At 40.1% G+C, this 9,964-nt stretch overlaps 1 pseudogene; it reads left to right on the top strand.

The window, feature by feature from the left end:
• Positions 1-6,487: 6,487 nt before the first annotated feature.
• LOC149474276 (DNA sliding clamp PCNA pseudogene) lies at positions 6,488-7,034 on the top strand (annotated as a pseudogene).
• The last annotated feature ends 2,930 nt before the right edge of the window (positions 7,035-9,964 follow it).

Genomic DNA, 9,964 nt, shown 5'->3' with positions numbered 1-9,964 from the left:
GGTGCCCACTGCGCATGCACAAGCAGCGATGCACATTGTGAATGGTTCTGCAGTCCTCTGGGAGCTTTCATGTGTCCCAGAAGACTGCAGGGGGGGGGGAGGAGAACTTCCACTTCCGATTGCCTAGGAGACCACAGCAGAAGTGGGTGAGGGCACCTGTCAAAATCAGGTACCCACCCCCCAAAGGTGCCAATCCTTAACGGGGAGCAGGGGATGAGGCCTTAAAGCCAAACTTCCCCTTTTGGGTGGAGCTCTGCTTTAAGAAGTATGTAAACCCTAACAATGAGCGTAACTCCTGTGGTTCTATTTGCTGTGTTATATATACCAATGAAATTGTTTTGTCTTAACCCATTGACCAAATGAAAAGCCAGGTGCACAGTATGCTGACAAATGAAAAGCTTACAGCAATATTAACTGGCACACATGACACTTTCCATCTACACAGCCGCCTGTATGTTTTTTGGGATTGTAACCTAATACGGTGTAACAATATATCCACAAAGAACCTCAGGAATAGAAACAATGCCCCTCCCCCCTCCATTTTTTCTCTCCCCCCCCCCGTACCCTTTTTTTCCCTCTTTCCCCCCTCTCTTTTCTTCTTACCTTCCTACTTGTTTCCATGGTTCTCTCTGTCTGGGGACCATCTTCACGCATGCATGACTATGCACTACCCATAACTGGTCCTACATCCAACTTCACCAGTGTACATATATCTTACTCTGTTTATCAGATTTTCTAGCAAGATCACTTGAGAGATGAGTGTACTCCGCAATCTCTAGTACCACTCTGCTTTCTGATTACTTATTGTATTAACGTTGACTAGACCGGGAAATCACCATTCATGTTTATTGCTTATTGCTCAATATTTTTATCTCCTTGTTAGTGGAGAGAATCACCTTCCGAATCTATTTCTAATCCATTCAATTGTTCTTTCTTTGGCAGTTCGATTGTCCTTCTTATCATTGCTATTGCATAACATTTTTATTGTCTGTAAGCAAACTTGTCAGTTTTCAATAAAATCTAAGCGAAAGAAAGTGTTTTGTTTTATCGGTTCAATAAGTGCAAAAAATGATCTATTGCTCCTTCTGGAAATATATTTATTATTGTTTACAGGTGCTTATACAGCATCATCAATTTACACTGTTATATATTGTACAGTATGTTCACATCAGTCCCTGCCTTCAAGGAGCTTACAATCTAAAGTCCCTAACTCGCAGGTCCCTAAATCCTGTCAGATGATAATGTCTTGTGTTGACTGTCATTCATTACATTGTACCCAGTTATCTTTGAGGACTACAGAACCTCTCTCTTCTATTTTATGGAGAAGATAAATGGGGGAGATTATTGTAGCTCCTTAGGGTGACAAGACTCCTTATGTACAGTACAATGATTGAGCCTTGCCACACTAGAACAGGAAATGTGTTAGTGACAGCATTACCATGTGAAAGTAAGGAAAAAGAAAACCAATGCAACTACCACATCTAATGACTGGTAAGCTCAGTATAATATATTTTTGGGGTTTAGTTACACTTTTATGACAAAAAAAAAGAACCTGATGCTTTCTGTATTACAGATTCACTCCAAGTTTAAATGAAGATGATGGGGTTGTTTAAGTAAAGGTAGATAGGCTGTTCATTTTGCAAAGGAAGTTGCACTTTGCAAGGGAATTTCCGCTATAGCTTAGTGAATGCGGTGAAGGTCTGCTGACTCCCATCATCCAATCATGTACAAGTAAAAATGCTGTTTTTTCTTCTTTTTTCCCCCTTTCTGCTTGCATGTGATTGGGTATCCTTTTATTCTTTGCAAAGTGAAATTTTGCCACATTCCCTTGCAATGTGAACAGCCTATTTGCCTTTAGTAAATCAACCCCAATGACTCATGGGTTACACTCGAGTAATATTTATATATCTGAAATGCAATTATTCCAAGCCTAAACAAACCTGACAGAAAATGGATGTTTTAAGCAGATTATGGCTCTTTAATGTGCCACATTAAATTGTATCTCATATCATGTCATGAATGTAAAAAATAAGTCATAAGCATATACCACAAATTATTTGTTCTGATTGCAAAAATCAGAATCACGCATATTTTAGTTTACAGACAGATTTATTAAAACATTCACTGTCATACTGGTTATTTATGAAATTCATTACTATGCTGGAGGCATTACATTACAGTTATTTACATTTCATTTATTTATTAAAGTACCTAATAAATAGCTCCTGAATTCCGTTAATAGTATTTTACCCATTATGTTGCTAAAAGACCTATGAGCCACTATGCATATCATGGGAAAATGCACATTTCACTAACTATGTTTTCTGTGAGGCAACAGCTTGAAGACATAGCAGATGGCAGACATAGGGGACAATGAAAGAGCAAACTGTACTAATATTTTTTGGTAATATTTTCCTGTGTTTAAAGCCAAACTTCAGCTTCATTTAAAAATAAATGGGTTCCCCATCTCTTCCTGTATAAAACAGAAAAAAAAAATGTTGCCAAACTTTACTCGCCCTCTCCACACTCCAGCACTGCCCCCCACATACTGCTCTGTGGTCCAGCACCAGTTTTAGTGGTACCACCAGCAGGAAATCTGATCATGAAAAATGAGCTGCAATTTAGGGATAGCACCATCCACAACTGATGTGGATGAAACATGATGCTGTACAACTACAAATGTTCTTGGTCAGACAAGGACTTGGCACTATGAAAAACAGTGGCAAGTGAAGGTTATGATTTAGTTCAGTTATTGATTGAGAAATTAGCAGAAATTGAGGAGGAAAAGGAAAAGAAAGACAGATTTGCCTTGCTCGCCATGGCTACAGGATAGTGTGTAGTTATCTCATTCTTTGCATGAAAACTTATTTCACAGTTGTGGCCTCATTCACATTTGCACTGTGGTCCATACAGCATGAATGAGGCACTTATTTATGCATCTGAAGCCACCAGGAGCTGTGTGTAGGCGGCCTATGTTACTCTATGGGGATGCATTTTACAGACACATGTCCTTATTACACAAAAGTCTCTGAAAATCTGGCAAAATGACAGAAGAAGATAAACATATTTCACTAAATGTAAAATTAATGTGTTTTTGTCACTATTTTGTATTCTATACATTACCGTTAAGAGACTACTGATCCAAAAAGGTAGAGACTACTCCAAATTGGCTATTAAATTTTTACATTCCTTCAGTATCACATGCCTGGACCGCTACTTATTTAACGCATGCATTTATTTACTTTTTTCCTTTAGTAAATTGATTTTAACACCGTTTTTTGCGGTATTTACTGAGCGTTTTTGGAGTTTAAGGAAAATAGTGAATTGACATTTTCAGCATAACATGCAATATTTGGGGAAAATGTGTCAGATCACTTAAAATACCGCATGCAATCTGCTTTAGTGAATGGAGCCCAATGTCATCAATCCACAAAAGAAAAAAGAAGCAATAATAACAAGCAAAATCTTGAAAGGTACACTATCAATTAGTAATGTGCTAGTAATATAATGAATGCTGTCTTTAGTATTAAATGTGAAGCACGACTGTACATTTTTCATACATTGCTGCGCCTGCTTAGGAACTCCTGACAACCCCTAAATTGTGTATAGTAACTTTTAGTTTTACAATTCGGTATTTCAAATACTATTTTAATATGTTATGCTGCAGGAAATGGGTTTCTGGACCTTTCTACAAGAAGATATTTTTCTGTAGAGTTTAATTGACAAAGTATTTCTCCCTAGCTTCACTTCTAATCCTACAATCAACTCTTCCTCCAGCCTATTCTTCAACCAGTCATTACAGCCTGGCCCAGGAACCATTCCAAACTGTTGCAGAAGAATCCCTGAGTGACAGCATGTTGATAAATATCATCATGGGGCTCATTCCTACTGTAAGCTTGTACCCTGTGTTAAACAGATGTTATTTGTGAAAACAATAGAGTCTAACTGGCTACAAGTGCTTCCATTGCTGTAAGCGCTTCCCTTCCTCTTTCTCAGTCTGTGGCTGTACAGACGATTGCAGGAGGCCAATATCAAGGCAAATTCAGATGCTTAAATATAAAGTTATGCTTACAGCTGCAAATGTTACTTATATTAGTTATATGTAAAAATACACTTAATAATCACTAGGTTTAATATTTTTAATTTGGCTGGAATTTCAAATGTTTTAAAACAATAAACCCTCAGTTTTATTTACAAAAATCTGTACTGGAAAAAACTTGGTGGCTTCCACTGCTGGGTACTTCTTCTGAAAATGCTATTTGCTTGGAAGCCATACTGTCCCACTGACTTCAATACTTGGGGATTCATTTGCTAAAGCCAAATGGGCTGTTCCCTTTTCATGGGCTATTTTACTTTGCAAGAGAATTTTCCCATAGATTGGTGGATGTGGTAAAAAAAATCACTTTGCAAAAAATACCCAATCAGATATAAGGAAAATAAAAATCACACATGACTGGATAATGAAAGTCATCAGAGCTTCACTTCATTCCCTAAGCAAAGGGAGAATTCTATTGCAAAGGGAACATTTTGACTTGACTGTTGACTCTTCTTACCTGTATACTTGTTCTGGCCAAATGACTCAGAAAGTACAGAAGACAGTAGGCCAGCACAACAGCCAAGCGACTAGCATTTTAAGGAGTACAAAAATTAAAACTCCAGTATTTATTTTATGACAAGCTCATTTTAGATCCATCTAAGGTTCATAGTTTTTTCTTTTCTGATAAATGTTTTCAACTCAAGGTGGGAATTTAAAGGAAAAGTACAGCCAAAGCTAATTTGGCTGTATTTCTCCTGTAGATTAAGGAGTGCAGTTTATTCTGCACTCCTGTGTCCTGTTTTCAGCAGACAGCTCTGTTGGCTGATGTCACTCAGCCACTCCAGGCTGGGGAAAGATCGTGACCATATGCTTGGGATCCAACCAGGAGCCAGGACCAGCACCTGACTCAGCCTCTCACTGAGCAACTAAGAGCCAGAGCCAGACACACCCGACCCCTCCACAGCCCAGGGCTCCAGTGAGCATTGGGGGGGGGGGGGCAGAGCAGAGAGCCAGAGACTGACATTCATCACTCTCTGCTCAGACCTGCAGGGAGAACTGAGCAATCAGTGGTGTCTGATCACTCAGTTCTCACCCTCAGAGCCATCAGGGGACACATGCAGCATTGGGTTGATGCTATATCCACCTAGGCAAGTATGATTAAAAAAAACAAAAAAAAACATACTTTTAAATCTCTCAAAGGAAATGTGATTTACCTTTATTTTTAATGGTAAATGCAGTTGTGAAGCTGGATTTATCATGCACATGTGGTTTAGATGGACTGATCAAGATGGATCAATGCACTTTCAAGCTACAGGGTAGTGAGTGTAGCTAAGGGTGGTTATTAACTGATAGGGATAGCAACAGTGACAGCATCTAAGCCGCTACAGCAGCAAAGGTGACAACACTGCACTAACTTTCCTGTAGAAGAGTGTTGTCACCCTATCAAAGCTAGTTCATATACAATGGTTTTACTGTCAAAATCAACAGGGATTAGTTAGAAAAACAGAGAGTTTGGTCTCACTGGTATAGGCTGGCAACAATACATATGTAATTTAATAGTTTGACCTAGGACCTAATAGTCCTACTTTATATATAAAATAAACTTTGAATAGTTTGCCAAGGGCTGTCAGTCCAGTATGATGTAGTGGATGAGTGGATGAGGCACATACACAGAATAGTTGTAGTTGTCAGTTAGGTTTGTATTTTAGCCATTTTTAGCAATATCAGCAGCTGCTCCTTTTAAAACAATGCTTATGTGATAGAGTTCGCCTATAAGAGGGACATATTTTGAAAACTGGTAAATTAGATTACTTATAGATCTTGGTTTTCACTTCTGCTAAGAAAAGTATGCCCATTTATTAAAAGATAGAAACACTGAAATTATGTTATTGTCCAAAATGGCAGTGTAAAGCATGCCATTATGTCATTACATGTCGTGTGTCAGAACATGAAAGATATAATCTGTTGTAATATGATAACACTTAAAGAGGATGTCAGAACATGAAATACGTCACCTGTCATAATATGATAAAACTTCAAGAGAACCAATCACCTATGGGCACGTGAAATAATCAGAATCTCCCTTCTTGAACTGGTGTAATATCACATCAAAGTGGAAGTGTCAGGCTCAGTGTCAGGCTATAAGCCCATCCTGTCTACTGCCTAAGATCACCACTGATAACAAAAAATTTAAAATACAGAATTATGTCAGAATTATATCAAATAAAACCAGTGACTGTGTTATTTGCCAATTTTATTCTGCTCAAGCAGCCCAGACAACATGCCAATTTTCAGCTCCAAGCTTAGGCATTATTGCTTAGGCAGGTAGAGAACACAAGTGTTTAATAACACATACATACATAGTTCTGCACTATTGTAACAATTTAAGTTAAGGGAAGTCATATGCTTACATATACACATATGTAACCGGTTCTCTTTTAAAGTATCTGGATGTCAAAAATCCTGAAGTGTGCTGCAAGTGAAGATATCATTGCTTTGAGAACAGTGCCAACACAGTCAACATGGTATCTGAGTCACCCAATCAAGAAAAGATTTCTGACTACGTAATGAATCTGATGGATTTAGATGTTGAGCAGTTAGGAATTCCGGAACAAGAGTACAGCTGTGTGATAAAGATGCCATCTGGAGAGTTTGCACATATCTTCAGAGATCAGATTGGTGATGCAGTTGTGATCTCTTGTGCAAAGAATTGAGTGACATTTTCTGCAAGGGGGGAGCTAAGAACATATCAAGCTATCACAGACTTCAAATGTCAATAAAGAGAAAGAAGCTGTAACAAAAGAAATAAATGAGCCAGCCCAACTAACATTTGCTTTGCAAAATCTGAATTTCTTCACCAAAGGCACACCCTTGTCTGCATCAGTGACACTCAACATGTCAGCAGATATCTCTCCAGTGGCAGATTACAGAATTGCAGATATGGATTATATGAAAATACTATCTGTATCCAAAGATGGAGGATGAAGAAGCTTCCTAATTATGTATAGTGTTTTCATGTATTTGTCATCTGAATGCCACAGCTCCTTGCAACTACCTTGTATTGACAGTAAATCAAGATAACCAATTGGCTGTACTTCTAGGCATGTCTGTAGATATTTCTGTAAATGCTCAACAATCTTTGTGAAACCTGCCACATGGACTCAATAAATACTTGTAATAATGAAAACAAAATCTGGATGTTACTTGCAGTACTCATACCTTTGCTGAAATGTCCCGTGGAGTGTCCATGTGCCTGGTGGGGTGCCCCATATGCTTGTCACATGTAGGGTGTCCCATATCAGTGTACCTCATGTGGTTTCCTAAGCCCTGCCAGGAAACTCCTTGTAGCAAATGTAGTGTTAGCCCTGAATGGGCCACTTGATAATGTTCCCAGTGGTTGCCCTGACTTTGCAAGCCTCCTGACACCTCTGACACTCTGGGTTCAGACATATTTCAATGGAATAGAATAATAATGCAAGAGACACAGTTCATCATAAAGTTCCTGATATGGTGGTATCTGCTGTCTTCTGCTAGCAATGGTGGTAGCAATGGTTTATTAGTGAATACTGGTAATTTAATAAAGTTAAACAGATAACTCAAAGCAAAGGTCCCCTGGTAACTGAGGTGAAAAGGTGTCTGAGTGCAGCATCTCTAGAGTGATGACAGAAAGAGGTTGGTCCATTCCTATGGATACTCTGTCTTTTATACAGCGCTATTGGTTTTTGTTTAAACGTGCAATAAACAAGCATATTCTCTACAATGCTCATATACTCAAATAAAAATTAAACATGATTCAATAAAGTGTCCTTTGTGCTTCAATATGTCTCCCTGTGCATATAAAGTGTCCAAGTGCTTTTAGTTATTTACAGTATAATGCACAATGCCTTCAAATTTGTTAAAATGTCCATGCTCAAAAAAGTGCTCCATTTCCAACAATCAGTGCCATAGTGTTCCCGAAATCCTCTACCATAAACACAGAACACTCACCAGATTTATATGAATATCACAGGTGAGTCATACAGTGCTTAGTATCATAGATAACCACCATCAGCCTTCTGAGGCCGGGCATTGTCATGTACCAGGAGGAACCCAGGACCCACTGCACCATCATAGGGTCTGACAATGGGTCCAAGGATTTCATCCCGATACCCAATGGTAGTCAAGGTGCCATTGTCTAGCCTGTAGAGGTCTGTGCGTCCCTCCATGGATATGTCTCCCCAGACCATCACTGACCCAGCCCCAAAACTGCCATGCTGAACGATGTTACAGGCAACATAACGTTCTCCATGGCTTCTCCAGACCCTATCACATGTGCTCAGGGTGAACCTGCTCTCATCTGTGAAAATCACAGGCCGCCAATGGCGTACCTGCCAATTCTGGTGTTCAATGGCAAATGCCAATTGAGCTCTATGATGTCGGGCAGTGGACAAAGGACCACTAGAGGACGTTGGGTCCTCAGGCCTGCTGGAGGTAATTTTGTAGGGCTCTGATAGTGCATAAAGGAGGAGATGCCGGTCCTGCTCATGGGTGAAGGACCTTGTACAGCCCTGTCCAGCTCTCCTAGAGTAACTGCCTGTCTCCTGAAATCTCCTCCATGTTCTTGAGACTGTGCTGGGAGACACAGCAAACCTTCTGGCAAAGGCCCATATTGATGTGACATCCTGGAGGAGTTGGACTGCCTGTGCAACCTCTGTAGGGTCCAGGTATTGCCACCTGCTACCAGTAGTCACACTGACCCTAGCCAAATGTAAAACTAATGAAAAACAGTCAGAAAAAATTAGTAGGGAAATAAATGTCACTGTCCTCCACCTGTAAAACCATTTCTGTTTTGGGGGTTGTCTCATTGTTGCCCATCTAGTGTATCTGTTGTTAATTAACTGATTAAAAACCCTCTCTGCTACTTACACTAACTGACCGGATCAATATCCCAGTAGTGTAATTGACTTGATGCTATAATCTGATTAAAAAGTGTTCCTTTATATTTTTTGAGCAGTGTATAAGCGTTGATATGATTAGTATAGCACTTCATACAGCAGCTGTGGTGAATTAAGGGATCATATCCAAAGCCTTGGTTCACATTATTATTCTATGGATGGCAAAGCCTCCTAGGAACAAAAGTTTTTGCCCCGGCTCTTGGCTGTTTGCAGGGATGTGCAGACTTCCTGCCTGATGGCCTGTCAGCATGGTGAACAGAGATATCTGTGTGAAGACTGGATAGTGACAGTCCCAATGCAGAGACACTGATGTGATCCTGGTGTGGCAATTGGCATCACTGCTGTACTGAATTGATATGCAGAGTGCCACAGCAGTAGGCCAGCAATCTGTCTCTGGAGGAGAACGGCAGTCTCCCTGTGTTCAGCTCTGAATCCCATGCCAAGAGAGGGAGCCAGTCCCTTGCTGTAGAATATATCTGCTTTCTCAACATCCCTCTTGTTCCCTAGCTCTCTGGTAGTTGTAGTTCAATTAGCACTCAGGAATACAGGATATATTGGTTATAGGATTACAGGTCCCAAGATCATCTGCTGTCAGGAAAACTGAATCCACTCTGCTAACAGAAAGTGATGTAGAGATCCCACTGGGCACTAGGGTTTTCCTCCTAGTCTCATCTGTAAATGTCCCTGAATGCCATAATGATATAGCAGGCACCCGGTTACACAACCATGTCCCCAGTAAGTGACCCATGCAGTTACAAGTGTCCCTGGTTAAGTGACACATGTGTCTGGAGGATGGCACAGGGTTTATCCCACACAGAAGACTTCTCACCTTAATGATTATGGGTGTCCAGCTGGCTGTGGCACCACCATAGACAGCAATGTGAGGAAAGGCCAGCAGTGGTACCACCACAATCATCAATATGAGGAAAGGCCAGACATCCACGTTAAAGTATGTTATCAATAAGCTATTGCTTGAGCTAGAAGTCTTTTGTAC

The sequence above is a fragment of the Staurois parvus genome, unplaced genomic scaffold (assembly GCF_062004578.1).
Source record: "Staurois parvus isolate SC_StPar_1 unplaced genomic scaffold, SC_StPar_1.0 ptg000007l, whole genome shotgun sequence".
Taxonomy (NCBI): domain Eukaryota; kingdom Metazoa; phylum Chordata; class Amphibia; order Anura; family Ranidae; genus Staurois; species Staurois parvus.
The sequence above is the reverse complement of the archived record's forward strand: the minus strand, read 5'-3'. Positions and strand labels throughout refer to the sequence as shown.